This window comes from Dendropsophus ebraccatus, chromosome 11, assembly GCF_027789765.1.
Source record: "Dendropsophus ebraccatus isolate aDenEbr1 chromosome 11, aDenEbr1.pat, whole genome shotgun sequence".
NCBI classification, from domain to species: domain Eukaryota; kingdom Metazoa; phylum Chordata; class Amphibia; order Anura; family Hylidae; genus Dendropsophus; species Dendropsophus ebraccatus.
In genome coordinates, this window is record NC_091464.1 from 32,359,150 (window position 1) to 32,380,487 (window position 21,338).

General features: G+C 39.9%; 1 protein-coding gene across 3 annotated transcripts in view; it reads left to right on the forward strand.

Annotated features, from left to right (window-relative positions):
- The window catches only part of NLGN4X (neuroligin 4 X-linked), a 246,498-nt gene that overhangs the window by 70,090 nt on the left and 155,070 nt on the right, over positions 1–21,338 (forward strand). Inside the window, exon 1 of one of the 3 annotated variants that reach the window (XM_069945080.1) lies at positions 7,564–7,610. The exons of the other annotated variants lie outside the window; for them this stretch is intronic. The gene's annotated coding sequence lies outside the window, so the exon portion shown is untranslated. Of the gene's footprint in view, positions 1–7,563; positions 7,611–21,338 lie in introns of those variants that run through there. 3 annotated transcript variants of the gene reach the window in all.

Here is a 21,338-nt window from a genome sequence, read left to right on the forward strand (position 1 = left end):
TGCAAGCTTTTTCCAGTCATGGGGAAATTTTATCAAAAATTTGAAATAAATCTGTAAAAATAAATAATAAACTATAATAAATACAATGATAAAACAATTAAAATCTGATTCTTAAACTAGCATTACCCAGTTGCGGTTGACATTTATAGGCGATGTTCAGACAGCATTTAACAGCGTCCGTTACACAGCAACGGACATTGGTAAACTGCCGGGCTGCATTCAGCACATTCCTGCAGCCGTGCCTCTGTATTTACTATTGATTTTCAGGAATCGTAGGCATGCCCGCAAATCAATTAGCCATTTACTTCAATGTAATTAGCGGCCGCCACTGCACTTTACATTGTGTGGACAGCTAATAATTCCGGACACAGTTCACTGAACAACATCCGGAAATAATAGGCAGATACATAACCTAACGATATGTGAACACAGCGGGTGGCACTGCGTTGACTTCAATGCAATGCCGCCCCTGCAGTAAAAACTGAAAAATTATGTTGTGTGAACATAGCCTTTGGCTGTCTGTTTCATTTTTAAACACGAGTACTCTAAAGTAATTTTTTGATTGTACTTTCCGTTGGTATAGTTGAGGTCCTTAATTGGATGACCCCAGCTCTAATAACTTTGAATATTCTATAAAGAAATTTGAATTTAGAAGTGAAATGGCTCATTTTATCTAAGGCTTAGACAAAAACATATTTTAGTAAAGTCTCAATGCAATTGATCCACAGTAAGATAGAGATGTTTTTTAAACAAAAGCTTTCAGGGTAAATGGCCAACTTGTTATTTGTAAAAAAAACTTATGTAAAATGATTGCATTTGGTTGTTAAACCTACAGTTGCAATTAAAGTTCAGGTTTGCAACTGACTAGTTACATACTGTGAGACCTATTCAACAGAAATGTTCTCATCGACAGAAAATGCAACAAAATCTTGTTATGCAAGACCTTGGGTAAAAGAAAGTCACTTAACCTCCATGTACTCTTTCACTGTGTCTTTATTCTAGCTGTGCTTTACTCATTTTTCACCCCTCACTGTGCTGGCATATTAAAAATTGCTGCTTTGTTCTCACTATAACTGTAACACATTTTGCTTCTGTCTTTATGCATCTCAGGAATTCTTTTTACATTGACAGTCTGAATGCTGCTTTCTTTCTTTTTAATATTTCTGGCACATTTTATAAAATATTTTTTTAAATTATTCTTATACAGTCAAAGTTTAATTTTAGAGTATTTTCACATATTTATTTAATTTGCAGAACAAAGTACTTTAATTTAGCTTCAAGTGCATTGCCATAGTAGTATGTAGCTAACCGTAGTACAAAGGGAATACTCATACAAATGTAAGAGTTCTGTCTTTATGTTCAAAGACTAGACATACTTTATTAGCTACTTTTTTTCTTTGTTTACTATTATATTAAGGCATTTAATTAATTGTATTTGTGTATTTTTTATTTTGTCTTTATTCTGCTTAATGGCCTCATTTTGCCACGTGTGAGGTTAAATTAAATGAAAAGAAACAAATAAATAAATAAGATTGTACTTTACAGTCTTCACTTCCGTATCACATCCTGCAGAGGATGTGCTGGTGATATAGTGCACACTATGCTGATGGCAAAGTAAAAAATGTTCAGTTTGGCCCATGTCATTCTTATTTCTTAACAGCAGATAGTACTTTCTGTACATTACTGACACTGACTGACGCACACATTACTGACACAGACACTAACACACATTATCAACACAGACACTGACTGACACACACTGACAGATTACTGACACACATTACTGACACAGACACACACTGATACAAATGACTGACATAGACATTGCTGACTGACACACATTACTGACTTACTGGCACACACGACTGAATGACGCACATTACTGACTGATTGACGCACACAGACACTAACTGGCACATACACACATACACACAGCACTTAAAACCCTCTCTTTTGGGCTTATCTCCACACTGTAAGATTGAGGACCTGCAAGTCATGTGATCAGGTCCTTTACACCTGTCTCTTTCTGTGCAGGATGCTTACAGGTCCTGCTTCTTCTGTGTCTTCTGATGTTCAGCCCCTCACCTGGCACTGTAATGCTCAGCCCGCTCACCCTGGACTACAGGGTACACCTCTCCCTCTCTGGGCCGCTAGAGTAGATGTGGGCCCTGACACTTACCTGGGTAAGCTTGGTATTGATTCTGGCCCTGTGTGTGAAAAAATGTCACTGTCGTTTGTAAAAACTTTTGACGAGTCAGGAGAAGACCGTGCTAAGCTCCTAGTGTAAGGCTATTAAGCCTGACTCTTTTTTTCTCACAGAGAGCGTGAAGTGGACATGCTGGTCTGAACACACACCTGGACTGATCAAAACATTTGACATGTCTCTATGACATGTCAAAAGCTTTTATAACGACAGTGACACTTGTATTGGAATGACCCCTTAAGGACTAATACACATGCCAATGTAGTGTTTTTAGAAGCTATGTGGCAGTATAAAGACTTCCTATTATGTTGTTGCCAACAAACTAAATGTCTTGAAATAGTGCCACTATATACTGTATTCTCACAAGGTAGATTCTCTAGGTGGATATTTTTTTTCATTACTTAACATGTTCCTTTTTTCCCCTCTCCTTTAACTAACACTCTGCTTCCAAATAAATCTAAAGGCACGGTAGGGGCCTATACAATGCACTGAACACTGTTATACAAAACATTACTAAACTGTGAGAAAGACATTTGTATGAAACTTAGAGATAAGTGAAGTACAATACAGTAGATTTGGCCATTTGTAGGAGGATGGATATTTTTTTATAAAAAGTCAGAAAATCCTATTTTTCTATGGGCATTTCTTGTTTTATATTCTTTTTACCATTGAATTAATACATAGTTCCCTGAACATTTCCTAAGAAAGTAAAAAAAAAAATTATATTTTTTTGAAAAATGTCTATAATTTTTTATTCAAATGAAAACCAACATTCAGCAGTCAGCTAAATCTATTACTTTTTCCTTTTTCTGTTAATAGGCATTGGCAATATACAATTAAATTCTTGCAAGGGGAGATTACTTTTTTGCCCACTATTACTTTCTGTTTGTCACACCAGCCTTCAAAATGCAATCTCCTTTTGACTCATTGACCTCAACATGTCCAATTTTAGAAGATGGCCAGAATTTAGAAGATTAATTTAAAACATACAATGCTTGCTTCAACCTAAGCAAGCTTTATTGACCATGATAGATTTCCTTTCCCTCAGTGTATAATCTGTGGTTCAGCTTTAGGTTAGGTATTGGCTTCCTTCTTGTGCTGAGAATTCCCTGCAAGCTTTAATAGTACAACAGTTTCCTCCACCAAGCCCCAATAACATCTTCAGGCATTAGCTAATGTCTTAGTTGAATATCTCTTAGATTTTAAAAAAATCCTTTAAATCTGTCTTTTATAAGAATTTTTGTTTTATTATGTACGGAATAATAATATTATTCGATCGAATAATACACTATTCGTGCTATTCGATTGCGTTTGAATATTCAAACGATAACGCAGTAAAAATTTGATTCGCCCTCCCACCCCCCCCTGGTGTTTTTTTTTTCAGCCAATAAACATGCAGGAGGGAGGGACAGGCAGTAGGAATAGGCAGGACTAATAGGCAAAACCTCTAACTGTGATTGGCTGGCTAACTTATGTCACCTCCTGAATATAAGAGTAGTGGATTCCAGATTTGTGTCACTTGCTGGTTGGAGCTAGAGAGGGACAGGCTGTTCACCAGGGAGAGAAAGCTTTTAGGTGAAGTTAGGGAGGGACCCCAAAAAGCCCTTGTTAGGGCTAAAAGTATAAAAAAAACTGAGATTTAGAAGCTGTTGTGAGACACAGTGTGTTCAGACATCTACTGACACAGTGTGCATACGGCTGTAAAATGTGATTGCGGGATAATAACTGTTATCTTGCTACTACTGATTTGCGCAGTCTGCATCCTGTAATGGTGTTGAATGGCTCTTTCATTTTATTATTGTAAAAAAAACAGTTATATATCCAGAATACAGCTATATACTGTGATTGCGGGATAATACCTGTTATCTTGCTACTACTGATTTGCGCAGTCTGTGTCCTGTAAAGGAGTTGAACAGCTCTTTCATTTTAATATATATTATATTATATATTATAATATAATATTATGCATGTGCGTACCGCTAGACCGAAATGTACGCTTCTACTTAACGTTCATCACTAGTGTTAGATGCTGCCATGCTTCCCCTGCTGTCCTATGTACATTACAGAGGTGTTGGCATCATTTCCTGAGGTTTCATTGTGCACTTGGTGACCTCCTAGTGGTCGAATATTGATTTCCAGGTCCCAAGTATTTTTCTCCTATAGACTATAATGGGATACAATATTCGTTCGAATATACGAATATCGGAAGCTATTTGAATCGAATTATCGAATATTTCACTTTTCGCTATCTCTAGTGTAGAGACAAACATGAAGGCACTTTCTAACATATGCAAATGTACAATATGAGGGCAGTAGATATACTGTATATCTTTGCATGTGTTTTACAATTTGCCCATCAGTAAAACCTCATCACAATATAATTATATAAATGATTTAAACAATATACTTTCAAACACAACAATAATAATTTGAAAGCAGTCTTTTCCTCAAAAGACCATCTTTTGTTACATTAGGAGAAAACCTGCTCAGTTTCACTGCCTGCACAATTTTATAGAGTACCGCTGTGAAGAATACAGACTAACAATAGACCAGCTTTGCTAGTTTAAACTGTTTGAATCGTCTGCAACTATACACTACTATAGGTTATTAGATTATTATTTCACAGGGTTTGGGGATAAAAAAATATATAATATTATAGTATCAGTCAAATGTTTGGACACTATTATTATTATTATTGCCATTGTAGGTGAGTAAAAAAAAGAACTTATCAAAACATACTATATAGCATACTCTTAATCAACTTTTTGAGGTAGTCGTCTGCAAAGGTTTCTCAACAGTTTTGAATGGGTTCCCAGAGGTATTGAGCACTTGTTTGCTTTTTCTTCACTCTGCAGTCCATTTCATCCTAAACCATCTCAGTTGGGTTTAGGCCAGGTAGTTGTGGGGGCCATGTCATATGACACAGCACTCAATCTCTCTTCTTTATCACATAGTCCTTACATAGCATGGAGGTAAGTTTGGGGTCAATATTCTGCTTAAAAAAATAATGGTTCCACCAAGCGCAAACTAAATGGGATGTCATGTCACTGCAGAGTGCTGTAGTAGCCATGCTGGTTAATTGTGCCTTGACAAAACTAGCAAAGCACTGTGACAAAATCACATTTTCCCTCTATGCCCCATGGTGTTAATCACACATGTAGAAACCACATGCTCACTTTTTCAGCATCTCACAAACACATAGTAAATGAAATAGAAAATTAGAAATTTACAACTTACAAAATTTGCAATTTTCATTTACAATTGTAAAACTTTTTTTTCTCCTTTGCCCAAGCAATGCTATTCTTTTTCTTGTTCCTCTGTAGTGACTTCTTTATAGCCATTCAACAATAAGTCTTCTCACAGTCTTCTCTGAACAGTTCATGTTGAGATACATTTGATACTTGACCTCTATTAAGCATTTACTGTATGTGGACTCTGATCTGTGGTGCTGGTAGTTTGCAGTTTGTAAAGCTGGTAACTCCTCCTCTAAAGCAGAAGTAACTTTTGATCCATCTGTCATGAGATGAAAGCCAGTCTCATAGTAGTTGATGTTTTTCATGACTGCTCTTGAGAATACCCTTAAAGGTCTTGCAATTTTCTGGATGGACTAACCTTCATGTCCCAAAGGGGTATTCCAGGTGGGAGCCTTTTTTTAATATATGTGCAGCAATACATAGTTTAAAAATAATAAAGTGCACTTAACTCCCTGGCTCCCGCTACACCGCTGATATCTTACCGATCTGTCCTGCTGTTAAGCCGCTTCTGGGTCTTGGGGTTGTAGCATTGCAAGTCCTCCCAGCCAATCACCAACTGAATCAGGATGGATAGGTAAGATACTGGCAGTGCCACGGGAGCCATGGAGATAAAGGCATCCTATTGATTTCATGATTAGAAATGTCCCTGTCCTGAGTACCCCTTACAGTATATGATGGACATCATATCTTTATACTTTATTGAGTAGTTCTTGTTATAAACTAGATAAGAACAGTAGTTTAATTGGGCTAAATACTGTATATAACCCTGCACGATTCCTACCTCTACTCAACATAACTGATTTCTTTCAAACATTATGAACACAAGTAATTCGACAAGTTAATACACAGTAAAATAAAAGCAAAATATGGTGTATTTTCAATGTAAGGTTATATTCACACATTTTTTTCAGCTCTGTTTAAAATTACGTCCGTCATTATGAGTCCAAATTGACGTCCGTTATTTTGAGGATTAGCCGCCCATCAGTGCAATGATGGCTGATGGTCAATTATTCTAGGTTAGGCGGACTAATTGCCTTTTGGCTGTGTTTTTTTATTGAAAAGTCCATTGAATTTATTAGTAAAAACGGACAAAGGATTATGAAAAAAGAAAAACTTTATGTGAACAACTAAAAAATAATGCCTGCTGTTTGCAAAAGACGTCTGAAAATAATTGTCATTGTGTTGTTTTATACACTATGTGCATTGGACGTCCGTCATTCCGTTGACATCAATGCATTGCATTGCAGTCAGTTCAATCATGGCGATAACAGACATCATTTTAAATAAAAGAAAAGCGGACACTTTGCCTCTTTTTTTGACGATGTGTGAACATAGCCTAATAATGCACAAACTAAATAGAATGTAATGTCACTGCAGAATGCTGTGGTAGCTATGATGGTTAATTGTGCCTCGATAAAACCAGCAAAGCACTTCCACAAAATCCCACTTTCTCCTCCATGCCTCATTTCTAATAAAAAAAAAAAAAAAAACCCTACAAATTAATTATTTCAATTAAAATGTAGCTCAGCATTTAAAACAGTGCTAAACAATTCAGTTCTTTTGATTTCCGACACCCCTTGTTGTATGTAGCAGGTACATAGCCACAACCAGATTAAATATATTCCCATTTTCATGCCCAGGACTGTGAAGTATGTGATTTGCAAAAAGAAGATTTTCTTCCTTTCATTTCTTACCACAAATATGACATCTGCATGCTTGTTTCCAGCTCTGCCTTGTAGAAGAAAGCAAATGCACAGGATGAAAAAATGAAGCAATAAATACATTACTAAACCATTACTGATGTATTTGTCATTTATTATGTTTCCAGAAAACTTCTTTTTATAAATTGTCTAACGTCATTCACTCTACCATCTCAAGGTTGTTTTCACCCACACTTACACCATGTCTAAAAATAAAATAGAACACAACAATCCACATCTAATAATAACATTAAAGGAAGTGACTAATACAGATGTGTTACTCGCCTTACCTTGTTCCTATGCTGCCTCCCATCCAGTGGCCAACGCTGTCTCTAATGGCCATGTCCAGTTGCCTGGCAACCAGAGGCTTTGACACTCCTTTCTGCTTTGTCCTTACAGGTTTGGCTGTATTGCTCCTGTCTTTTTCCACAGAGGAGTGTTCCTTTGAACAAGGTACCCTGCACCAAAAGATGTATTTTAAGGGACTTTCATGCCCAGGTTTTTAAGATGCATACAGTACCCTTCCTGGTTCCTGTGCACAGCTAGAGACTACCACCAGGGGTGTAACTAGAAATGTCTGGGCCCCATAGCATATTTTTTATTGGGCCCTTTGTGACTAATCACTAAGCCGTAAAGTGTAGTCTTAACTGCATAACTTCAATCGCCGTCAGGAGCGCTTTCAGTTAAAGGGACATTTGCAGATCCTGGGAGGCCTGCTCAGCCACCTAGTTCTGCAAATAATGACAGCTCAGGGGGCCCAGTATATTGTAGGAGCAGGCCACTGGGACCCAGCCCTGACGCGGCGGGCCCCATAGCAGCCGCTAAGGCTGCTACAGTGGTAGTTACACCCCTGACTACCACTTTTCCTCACTCTGACCATAGTTTTATAATTGACCTTACTCCTGCCTTATCCTTTACATTGTCTGATACCTGTTGTCCAACATCTTGCTCTGACATGGCATCATTCATGAGTATACTGTCTTTTTCTCTGTTCTAATGCCTCCTGGCTATCAGTATCCTACTGGTGGTCACTGGTTGCATCCCCTACTATCGTAACCAATTTGTTACTATTTAGGGGACTAAAAAGATGTAGGAGACTGCACTTCCAAAGGAATATCCACTTTTATTCACACCAATGCAACGTTTCGGCTATATGTGCAGCCTTTCTTAAGCAGTGATAAAAAACGCTCCAATAGCAAATATACAGTGAGAGTGCATCATTATTGATCACTGTTTATGCACAATGTTTATATATTTTTGCCTTCTAATTGATTGATGAATTGTAATCATGCATACAGCATATATACTTTGCTTTTGGAGTGTTTTGTCTCACTGCTTGAGAAAGGCTGCACATATAGCCGAAACGTTGCATTGGTGTGAATAAAAGTGGATATTCCTTTCGAAGTGCGGTCTCCTACATCTTTTTGGATACTATATACAACCCTGGGTCTGGTTTGGTGAGACTTGCACCCACATATATATTTTTTTCTTGTGCTGCTGAACTTTTGCACTATTTAGGGGGCTCCTACATGAGGATCTTTCTGCAGCTCAGAATCCAAATCCTCAGTAGCGGTTTCTTTGGATCACATAGGGGGAGATTTATCAAAGGGTGTACAATTTAGACTGGTGCAAACTGCCCACAGCAACCAATCACAGCTCAGCTTTCCTTTCATTAGTGCTGGAAGCTGAGCTGTAATTGGTTGCTGTGGGCAGTTTGCACCAGTCTAAATTTTACACCCTTTGATAAATCTCCCCCATAGTTCATATTCATTTAGGGGGAGATTTATAAAACTAGTGTAAAATAGTATTGTCTTATGCTGCGTTTACACGTAACTATTATTGTGCGAATTTTCACGATAACGATCAAATTCGAATGATAATTGTACGTGTAAACGCAGCGAACGATCAAACGACGAACAAGAAATCGTTAATTTTGATCTTTCAACATGTTATCAAATCGTCGTTCGCAAAAAATCGGCGATCGTTCCGTGTAAACAGTAGTCGCGCGATAGTCTGGCCGCCCGCTGCCGCCCACAGCCCCGCCTGCCGTCCGGCCCCCCGCTCGCAGCCCGGCCCCCCGCTCATCCGCAGCCCCTGCTCCGGCTCGATCGCCACCGTATTTTCTGGTGTATAAGGCGACTGGGTGTATAAGACGACCCCTGACTTTTAAGAAGATTGTCATGGGTTGGCCTTATAGTTTAGAAAACGTTAACACGCCCCTCCCATACCGTTTCTGGCGCAGGCAGTGCAACATACATTACCTGCGCCGGAAACTGAGATCGCCGAACCTCTCACAGGCACCTGAGCGTCTCACCAGAGAGGCTCGGAGATGCTCCGCTGGTGGTAGAGATTTGGGAGAATGAGAGAGGTGCCGGAAGTTCTCGAAGCCTCTCCCAATCTCCCAAAGATCTCGGCAGTCGAGCGTCTCTAAGCCTCTTCGATAAGACGCTCTGCTGGCTGGGAGAGGTTCGGCGATCTCTGTCTCCTGCTCAGGTAGTGTATGTCATTTTGGAGCCCCCCACCGTATGGGGCGACCATATCTGGCCTATAAGATGACCCCCGACTTCTACAAAGATTTTTCTAGGTTAAAAAGTTGTCTTATACGCCAAAAAATATGGTATTTATTTCGTATAAAATTAACATCAAAGTCCTTTTTGCCCAACCCCTATCAAACAATAATAGAGCAGACATAAAATAGCAAGTATAAGCATAAGAAAAAAAAAACATACTGCACTTTGGGCTATGTTCACACTAAGTAAAAAAATAAGAGGAAAGGCGTACACTTTTTCCTTTTAAAATGACGTCCATTATTGCCGAATTATAACTGAAGTCAATGAAATGACGTCAGCCCAATGAACACAGTGTATTAAATAATGGATGTAATTAACGCGGACATCAAAATAATGATCATGACTAGAGATGAGCGAACCTCGAGCATGCTGGATGTTTGATAAAGCCCAAAGGCTATGTGGAAAACTTAGATATAGTCATTGGCTGTATCCATGTTTTCCAGACAACCTTAGAGCTTTATCCAACTTCAGCAGCCCCCGCTTATCAAATGCCAAACGCTCGGGTTCGGATAAACTCAAGCATGGTAGAGATTTTCTCATCTCTAATCATGACAATTATTAGTGGACGTTTTTTGTAAACAAAAGACCTTTTGAAGTTGTTCACACAGTTTTCTCTATCCTCAAAATTCAATGGACTATATAATTAAAGGCTCACCCAAAGGCCAATCAGTCCACTTGAGCTAGAATAACGTACCAACAGCCGTCATTGTAATGACAGGCACCCAAAACATGAAATTACTGATGACTAAAATTGATGGACGTCTTTAAAAAAAAAAAATGAACTGAAAGGAAAGGAAAAAACTTCATGTGAACACAGTCTAGAGGTAATTTTAGATCACTCACAAGACATATTGTTGTACAGTATAATTTTAATACAATTCGAACAATTCTTACTCTAGGTCATTGTAAGGCTACTCAATCTTTTTCTGATTTGCAGAAGTTATGATTTCTTGAAAGTGAAAGGTGTCACAAGCTATATTATTATCCTCACAGTGAACTATTCTTATAGATATAGAAAAAACCTTCCTTTCTAAAGAACGTGGCTGCATACTTTTCTTTGTTAAATCCAGCTTTAGTATGTTTGATACAAAACAATCACTTTAATTCAGAGGCATAGATAGGGATACAGCCTGGGGTGTATGTCGAGTATGACTAATTGGACCTGAGACAAATAATAAAGCACCTTTCTGCATATAAAGTCATAAACTTTAACAGTGAAACTAGAAGAGTTAAAAAAATATGGCCGTGCCGAAATTTTCATGTTTTCTTTCCCAAGCAATAATGTGGATGAACAAACTCGTGCATCAATAAACTGCGGAAGATATTGCACCAGAATGCAATATTAGGAGAAGGAAAACCACTGGAAGTAGTTTGGAGCCCTGATCAATAGTGTTGATTAAGCAGTAGTGTTGATCAAGCATTGGAGTGCTCAGTTGAGCTTGATTGAGCTCGACTGAGCACATTGAGCTTTGGTAAAGGTGGCCATATACCTTCAATAACTGAGGGACAAAAGAAATAAAAATTTGAACACAAAAATTTAATAGATTAACCTGCCAAGCAGGAGCTGGTTAAATGTTTTAGTTCCCATTGATTTTAATGAGTTTTGTTACTCAAGTCAAGCACTCAAGCATTGAAAAATGCTCGACTCGAGCACTTGAGGATTTTAGTGCTCTCTTAACACTACTGGTCAATGCTCTGCTGGGAAATATTAGGTTCTGGCTAGAGATGAGCGAACCAGCGGAGGTTCGGGTTCATATGAACCTGAACTCTCGGCTTCTGATTGCCACTGTCTGCGCGCTCCGTGGAGAGTGTGGATACAGCTTGAGAACTACCTGGAAAACTGGGATACAGCCTATGGCTATGGCTGTATCCCAGTTTTCCAGGCGGTCCTCAGGCTGTATTCACCCTCACCACAGAGTGGGTAGCCAGTGGGAATCATAAGCCGAGAGTTTAGGTTCATATGAACCCGAACCTTGGCCGGTTAGCTCATCTCTAGTTCTGGCATCCACATGGATTTTATTTTTAAATCTATCTAAACATTGCTGTAAATTAGGTACACCCTTTCATTAAGTACACCCTTTTATGACTGTCTATCTTATAGAAGGATAATGACGCTGTCAGGCCAGGTTCACACTACGTATAACACCAACTGTTCTGTGACTTGGCCGGTTCACAGAACGGCCAGTGTTACGGAAGATCATTCCAGCAGTACCGGCCGGATGATATTCATTTCTCCTGAATTTGTGTTTCAGCGGTGAATTAGGATGCGGGCAAACAAGGGTGCGTCCACATCCGAATTCACCGCTGCACACAGTGCACACATTCTGTGAACTTACAAAATTACTGTCAGTTTTTTGTGTGGGTGGATAGAATCACATCTAGAGCGTATACTACTTGTAGCACAAGTTAAGTTTAGTATTTATCACGGCCATTGTCGGCAACAATGGCAATGATCAGTACTAAACTTGTGTTGTGTGAACATAGCTGTCAGGACCAGTCACACGAAACACACAGAGACAGTGAGCCCTGAGCTCAGCCCCTCCCACTGTCCCTACCTAATTGCCGCAATCTGCCCTAAAATGGCAGCGGACAACTTGGCGGCGATCCCTGGCCTGGATACGTGAAACAATAGACAAGACAAAACGAACAAACACAATAAGAATGGTCAGCAATCCGGGTCACAACAGTCTGGCAGCAAAGGTACAAAATCAGGATCCAAAAGAGTAGTCAAATAACAGGCAATATGGTCGGGGGCAGGCAGCAAACAAGCAAGGTCAAAAGATACAAGGCAAAAATCAGGAGAAGCAAAGAAACAGAACCACAAGCAGGCAGAGACTAAGTCAATAACCGGCAAGGCACAGGCAGAAGCTACAATCTTAAATAGGAGACCAGGAACCAAGTCCAGAAGATGATAGGAGGGACCAGCTGTCAATCACTGAGGCAAAGGCAGGTTAACCGTTACATGACCAGAGGAAACTTAGCAAAAACTGGCAAAAACAAAGGCAAACAAAACACAGAATAAATGGAAGATTATGACCAAAAGTGCAGTCTCGGTCGTACCTTACGCACCGAGGACTGCGCCAAAGTTGCATTCATGACAATAGCCTTACACTGCAAGAATTGTTCAATAATGGTTTGAGGAACAAGACAAATGGTTCAAAGTTATAACTCCCTATATTAGTGTCTATGAGATGGACTGGAAAAACAGGTCCAATACTCTCACATGCTAAAGGGCATAAAGGCATAAGGATCTGATGCTAAGGTTTAGGTGCCACAGGGCATCATAAGATGTTTTGTAGAGTCTGTGCTTTGATGGGTTGGAGCTGATGGATATTTTTTTTTAATGTTATGTGTTTTGTTATATTAACAGTCAATCTAGAAGTATTTTTGTGATGAAATGTATTAATATCTTCTAGAAGTACTTTTGTGATGAAATGTATTAATATTTTCTCAGATTTGATCACTCTGTTTTGGAGCGTAACCCCTTAGCGACTCATGATGTCCCTGGTACCTCATTGCTCTGCTAGGGGTGTTTAGAAAGGGGTAGCACCATGACCTCGCTCTAAACAGCGCTGGTCCCAGCTGCTATCAGCGGACAGAAACCGCCAGTAATAGCCAACATGGGCCAATTGCCAAGTTAAGCATAAATGCTATAATAACACAATCCATATTGGTCAAGTAGACGGATCCCCACCCCCTTCCCGGTAAGTCATCGAAGACGGGCAATGCATTCTAGTTAAGTGACTGAAGGTCAGCGCCAGAATGAAGCTGATCCTGGCTCAGAATTCATTACTGTGGGCTCCAGCAGTAACATATGTACTGCATTTATCTATATGAACAATCAATGCATTGTCTATAGAAGTCCCTCGCATGCTAAACAGTGCAAGCGCAAAAGCCAGCCAAAGGGTAATATTAACAATTTTTGGTCACATCACATCTGAAAAAAATGTCATAAAAAGTGATCAAAAAGTCATATACTGTATGCTAGCAAGCTATCAATAGTAAGTACAGATCATGGCGCAAAAAAAAAAAAAAAAACCTCACATAGCCGCATAGATAAAAAAAAATGGTAATAGAGCAATTTTAAACTTTTTTTTCCCCAAAGGTTTTACATTTTTAAATCAGTAAAATAAAATAAAAGCTATGTAAGTTGTCTATCGTTGTATTGTACTGACTTGGTGAACAACTTTAAGTCAATTTTACCATAGGGTGAATGGCATACACACGGATTCCCCTGAATTTTTCTTTTTTAATTTCATCTGACAATGATAATTTTTTGGGTGGTTTTACAACATATTTTACTGGAGAATTAAGTCTTTAGTTGCAAAGTAAAATATTGATAACAAAAAATAAGAGCCCATTCAGGTCTGTAGGTGAAAAAATGCATACGCTATAGTCTTTTTAACATGAAGAGGGAAATGTAAAAGTGCAAAAACAAAAATTGGCTTTTACCTTAAGGGGTTAATGAATCATTACTTTAATGAGTCATTACTTTATTATCATAAATACATTACCTTGATAATATATTAATAAATTCAGTTCAACAGGTGTTTTATTATATCTGAAAAGAGAAAATTTTGACCTTATCAAAATGTAATAAATTCTGAAAGCATTTTTGTGATTGTTACGGCTGCGGCGGCGACCCATGCTCCGGTATGGTATAATGTTGTAGTATAATGTTGTTTCTTGTATAGTGGTATTATTTGGTAACTATGGGGGAGATTTATCAAACATGGTGTAAAAAACTGGCACAGTTGCCCCTAGCAACCAATCAGATTCCACTTTTTATTCCTCACAGACTCTTTGGAAAATGAAAGGTGCAATCTGATTGGTTGCTAGGGGCAACTGATACAGTTTCACTTTACACCAAGTTTGATAAATCTCCCCCTATGAGTATTATATAAAGGTGTATAGTCTACTTTTTTTGTATTGTTACATTAAACTGCAGATTTTCTGCACAAAAACCTTTACTCATGATTTCCAATGGGGATAGAGGAGGAAAGGTGCACCGTTTTAACTTTTACTTTAGGCAGCAGAAAAGCTACAATCTTCCCTGACAGAAATTCCTGCTATTGTACAGAGCTCAGAGGATTAGTAGTGATGCTCTATGCATTGCCACTTACATTCATTAGTACAATCATTGCACCCAACCCAGTGAGTGTACAGCTGAACTTAGATCAGCAAAAGAAGGGTCTGTGGAGTCTCAGTTACGAGTTTCAAAACACGAGAATAGCCAGATATCCCTCCAGGGGAGGGAAGACTATTGCCAAGAGGGTGCCTCCCAGTGGGGAGAACACCAAACCACCCTGATACATAGCCCCTTAAGTCCCACTCGGTTGTGAGTATTAGAACACAAATAGGGAATACTCGCAACCGAGTGGGACTTAAGGGGCTACGTATCAGGTTGGTTTGGTGATCTCCCCACTGGGAGGCACTCCCTTGGCAATAGTCTTCCCTCCCCTGGAGGGATGTCTGGCTATTCCCGTGTTTTGAGACTCGTAACTGAGACTCCACGGACCCTTCTTTTGCATATTTAAATTTATAGGGGGCAATGCATCAGTGGAGACTCTTCAGTGAGTACTCCACTTGATTTTTTTTGTCTCTGGTCTCCCTGAGCTAAGTGATTGCTTTGTTTTGTTGGTCTATTTTTCATTGCCCCTGTTAGCCAGAATCCTACTCCACACTTATGAGGGGCAACTACCCCGAAACGATTGTCTATGGATGGATGCCTGCCTTGGTAAACCTTTGTTATGTCGCAATACTTGCCACAAAGTTAGACTTTGACGTAAAAGGGGACACCCTGGTATTTCCCTATTTATGTTCCAATACTCGCAATTGAGTGGGACTTAAGGGGCTACGTATCAGGGTGGTTTGGTGATCTCCCCACTGGGAGGCACCCCCTTGGCAATAGGCTTCCCTCCCCTGGAGGGATATCTGGCTATTCCCGTGTTTGGAGACTCGTAACTGAGACTCCACGGACCCTTCTTTTGAATATTTAAATTTATAGGGGGCAATGCATCAGTGGAGACTCTTCAGTGAGTACTCCATTTTATTTTTTTGTCGCTGGTCTCCCTGAGCTCAGCGATTGCTGTGTTTAGTTGAACTTAGATTAGCCCCAAAACAGAAAAATGTGGTTTAGAAGGAATTAAATGATTTCATGGCAATACATAATGGTGACATATATAAGAGATGCCATAGGAGACTTCTGAGACAGTTCACACACTGTCAAATATCGGCCCTCATTTTGATGCCAAAAGACATCCTCCTTTACATAATTATTGCTAGAGATGAGCCCAACCCAAGCATGCTCAAGTCAAGTCAAGTTTAAATACTTGTGGCTGAAGAAATTGGATGCAGCCCTAGGGAGACTTGGAAAATATGGATACAGTCTAGGGCCTCAGCCATCTTCTGCGCCCTGAATAAACCTCTTTAAAGCGACTCTGTACCCACAATCTGTCCCCCCCAAACCACTTGTACTTGTGAGTTCAGCAATCTGTTTCTCTTATGGCTCTACTAGGCATTGCTCCCACCTAGCCAGAATCCTGCTCCACACTGATGAGGGGCAACACCCCAAAACAGCTGTATGTGGATGGTTACCTAGCCTTGGTTTATCCCTTGTCATTACACTGACTTATAGGGCCACTTAATATGGTGGATTTGGTGGTTTCCTAACAGGAGCTGCCACTTGGCTGGGTCCTTCCCGGAGGGATATCTGGCTAGTCCTGTGTTTTGAGACTCTTCAATGAGGCTCCACGGACGCCTCTTTTGCATACTCATGTTTCCCAGGGGGCAATGCACCTAGGACTTCACTGCATTGAGCGCTTTCACTAGCAGCCGGCAGTGTTGTCGTTTGGCTGTTCTCCCTGAGTTCAGCAATCTGTTTCTCACTTGTACCTTTGGATAGCTGATTTTAATCCAAGATCTGTCCTGGCGTCCGCTCGGCAGGGGATGCAGTTATTGTCCTAAAAACAACTTTTAATCCTACAGCGCTGTGTCTAATGGCCGGGGCTTACATTTGTATATGCATTAGGCTGGCACCCCCTCTCCCACCCTCCTCATCATTAGGAATGATCCAGGAACATTTACTGCTGTTTAAGCTTTGCACAGGTGTATTAACGATCCAGCCCATGTTCATTATACACACAGGTGGGGAATAGGAAGAAATCTGCCTGGAGCATTCCTAATGATGAGGAAGGTGGGGAGGAAGGACAGAGAGGGTGTGCCAGCCTAATGCTTATACAAATGTAAGCCCTGGCCGTTAGACACAGCGCTGCCGGATTAAAAGTTGTTTTTATGAAGATAACTGCATCCCCTGCCGAATGGACCCTAGGACAGATCTTGGATTAAAAGCAGCTATCCGAAGGTACAAGTGGTTTTGGGGGGTCAGATTGTGGGTACAGAGTCGCTTTAAGCACCATTTATCCATAAACTACTGTATGACTACGTTCACACTGTGTTACACTGTGCTTTTTTTTATTACTTCTGTTATTATCAAATTATAACTAAGTCAATGGAATTTATTGGAGTCAATGGAATGATGGGCGCCCAATACACAAAGGGGGGACATTTATGAAAACTCATATGCTGGTCTTAAATAAAGCCCTGCCCCCTCTTTCCTGGTTGGATTTACTAAGAGGTGCATGCTTCCAGCAGGTGTAAATTTGTATAATGATTTACGCCTGTGAGCATGATAAATCAGATGTGGGAGGAGGCCACGCCTTCTTTCCATCTTGTAACCCTCCCACAAAGGTCTGATAGGCAGGCGTATGCCAGAGATCCGCGCCTTCCCCCTGATGTACACCCTGACTGCAGCCTTCATAAATTATGAGAAAAAAACAGACCGACAAAACATTGTCGGAAAGTTTGCAGCTAAGCCTTACTCACTAGACATCCTATCGGGGGGACTAGTACGGTTTTTGTTTTTTTTTTCTGGAAAAGAACCATGATTATCTCCTAAGGCAAATATAAAAGTTAAATGTTTTTTCTCTATTTTTATTCTTAAGCATGCAAAATTAATGATAGCAACTCATTTAACTCTTTGAATTGAAATAAAAAATAAAAAGTTATACTATACATTTCATGTAAAGATGTGCCTTCCTTTTAATTTACTATTTACCTTTTACCGCGGGTGAGATAATGCGGCGTTGCAGACAAACTCAAGTCTGTAAAAGAAAATATAATTTTAATGGCAAACCTGATGTCTTACATCAGCTCAGCATTATGCACTTAACAAGATGATAACAACCATTACTTACATAAAAAAGACTGAAAAGACAATAGTCGCAGACACACTGTCTCATTTAAATGCCACATTTTTTATTAGAAGAGAATGTACAAATGATCTCAGCTGAAGAGCAAGCACAAATACCAGCTTATCTGGCCCAGTCATCAGAAAAGATCACTCAAAGGGGAAGCAGCACACAATGAAGGAAGAAAAAAAGTCAAGTCTTTTTATAGCAGCAGAGCATTTAGATTATGGCAAAAAAAAAAAAAAACTGGTAATGTTTGGTATAATTTTAAGATTCTCACAATAATTTTTCATAGTGCTAATTCTTAAGCTCAAGGCAAATACATATTTTATTTATTTCTTTTTCTCCAGTCAAATTAGGTTAAGCTTGGTAGAATGTAAATGCATTATGTCAAAAATCATTGTGAGGCTGAGTAATGCGACTTGGCTTTATAGCTTATGAGAAGCCATGTTTGTTAGGTGATTTTTTTTTTTTGTTATTTAGTTCTATTATTTCTGTTCTATTTTGTGTGGGTGGAAATGTACGGTATGTGCTACTGCCAGCCTTTAACCATTTCACTGCCAGGGTCAAATGTAATACTTTATAACTTAAGGCACTTAACGTAGCTGCCATATGAGTAATGCCATATGAATTCATCAGCTCTCAGTGAGCTGTCAAAATAAGAGGGGGGTGCACGACAATTAATGTCCCAGTTTCAGGGTTACATCATAGATCTGGATAACATATTCAAGCCTTATGCTAATTATCATAGATGCAATTAGAGATGAGCGAAGCGAATTTGACGAATTCCAATTCACAGCGAATTTGCTTTGCAAATTTGCTGAACATGGCGGCCGCAATAGCGAACGCATATGTTAGCTTATACTTACGCAGTTGCATACATTTTGAAGTTGTGTACATTATGCAGTTGCGAATATTACGCAGTTGTGAACATTACACAGTTGTAAATATTACGCTTGTACATCACAAGATAAACGTTTGCATGTTCAAAAATTATTGTTATAACCTTTTCGCGAACGCAAACAATTAGCGGCATTTTTGTAGGAACATACGAACATTTATGAAAATGGTCGCTCGCCACTATTTTTAAAGGGGAACTCCAGGTAGAGGTTAAAAAAAATCAAACTTCTGCAGAAGCACAAAGCATTACTTACCATCTATTCCATTTTTGAATTTACCAAAAGTCCATTTGTTTTGGGGAGTTTTGTTCTGTTTTGTGTTTCTGCACTTCCTCTTTCACTCAGCTGTTCATCACAGTCCTCCACCCTGCCTATTCCCCGCCCAAAGCTGTTGCAGAACATCTAGGCTGTGTTCACACATTGCAGTTTTATTGTGTTACTGAATTATTTGCAGTACTTTATCATTTCATTGTTGTCCCACCCACACAGCACACTGTATTCTCTACCTGTAACACCACACAGCACACTGTATTCTCTACCTGTAACGCTGATAATGGAATAAAGTAAGGAGCTTTTAGATTTTTTTTATTTACATTTCCACGCACATATTATGATTAGGCATCTTTTATCTTTGAAGTTGAGCCCCACAATAAGGCTTTGATCCTCTCTGCCGATTAGCATCATTTACTTGTGTTACTGCATCATTTTTATGAATACGCTGCAGTACTGCAATGACACTCCAACATGTGTGAACACAGCCCTATTTTCACTGCACACTTCTGCACAATTAGAGTAATTAGTGCAACACCTTCTTCTGGCTAGTCAGAGATGGTGAATCACTCAGGGGATTGGGGGATCCAGCCAAACCTCCTGGGAGATCACGCCCTGCCCCCTGTCTGCATCATCAACCTGATCTCAGCAAACACACACAATGTGAGACAGGCACTGAATATTTGTCTCCTGATAGTGGGTTCACACTGAGGAATTCTCGCAGATTTTCAGGCCAATTCCACGGCAAAATGCGTGTGGAATCCTCTCGGAATTCCGCCTGTAAAGAATGAACATTGTGAATGTACATTAGCTTTAATGGGCTTTCCGCTTATTTGTTCACACAGCGGAATTTCCGCGCTGAAAATTCCGCCACGGATTCGCTTTCCGCCTGAAGAATTGACATGTCAATTCTTTGGGCGGATTCCGCTAGAGGAATCCTATAGAAGTCAATGGGGCTTTAATTCTGCTTGAAATTCTGCTTGAATTCCGCTTCAATTCCGCTCACATTCTGCTCCTATTCTGCCAGAGGTGAATGGGCGAGGAATTTCAAGCAGAAAACTTTCTGCTTTAATTCCTCAAGAATTCCTCAGTATGAACTCACTCTAAGGGCCCTTGCACACGGAGCAATTCTCGAGGAATTGTAGCTGAAAGATTTCTGCTTGAAATTCCTCGCCTATTCTGCTCTGGCAGAATTCGAGCGGAATTCGAGCGGAATTTGAGCGGAATCCGCGCGGAAATCAAGCGGAATGCAAGCGGAATTACCAGCAGAATTCAAACCCCATTGACTTCTATAGGATTCCTCTAGCGGAATCCGCCCAAAGAATTGACATGTACATTCTTCAGGCGGAATGCGGATTCTGCGCGGAATCCGCGCGGAATTCCGGACGGAAATTTACTCTGTGTGCACGGGCAGTCGGAAATCCCATTGTTCTCTATGGAAAGAGCAATGTTGTATTTACACGGGCGGAATTCCACGCGGATTCCGCCCGCTTTTTATGGCGGAATTCGGGCGGAATTCCGCAAGAATTGCTCCGTGTGCACATACCCTAAGGGTATGTGCACACTGAGGAAAAGGCGAGGAATTCAGCTTGAAATTCAGCTTGAAATTCAGCTTGAAATTCCTCCCGTAAAAAATGTACAGAGCAAAGTCCCATTGTGTTCAATGGGTTTTCTGCTCTGTTGTTCACACTGCAGAATTTCCGAGCAGAATTTTCTGCTGTAGATCTGCTAGAGGAATCCTATAGAAGTCAATGGAGGGCTTAAATTCTGCTTGAATTCTGCCTGAAAACTTTCAGCTACAATTCCTCGAGAATTGCTCAGTGTGCAAGGGCCCTAAGGGGGGATAGGAAAGGGAGCAGAAGACAATGTGGATTTGCACAGGGGCCATTTTTTTCACAGGGGCCATTTTAACTTCCTGGATTTCTATCAGCTACCAGTGTGGCAGAACCGTACAGGTATGGTAATACAATGTATAGACACATATATTTGACTTTTAATGTACTTTTAATAGAAAACAAGTTTTTCTTATCCAGAGTTCCCCTTTAATGAAATTAGTTTGTATGAAATTCCCGAATTATTCGTGAATTCATGCGAGTATTCGCAAACTTTGCGAAATGAATTTCCAAGTGATTCGCTCATCTCTAGATGCAGTATTCACCACCTATTTGGTGTAAAGAACCAACAAGATTTTTT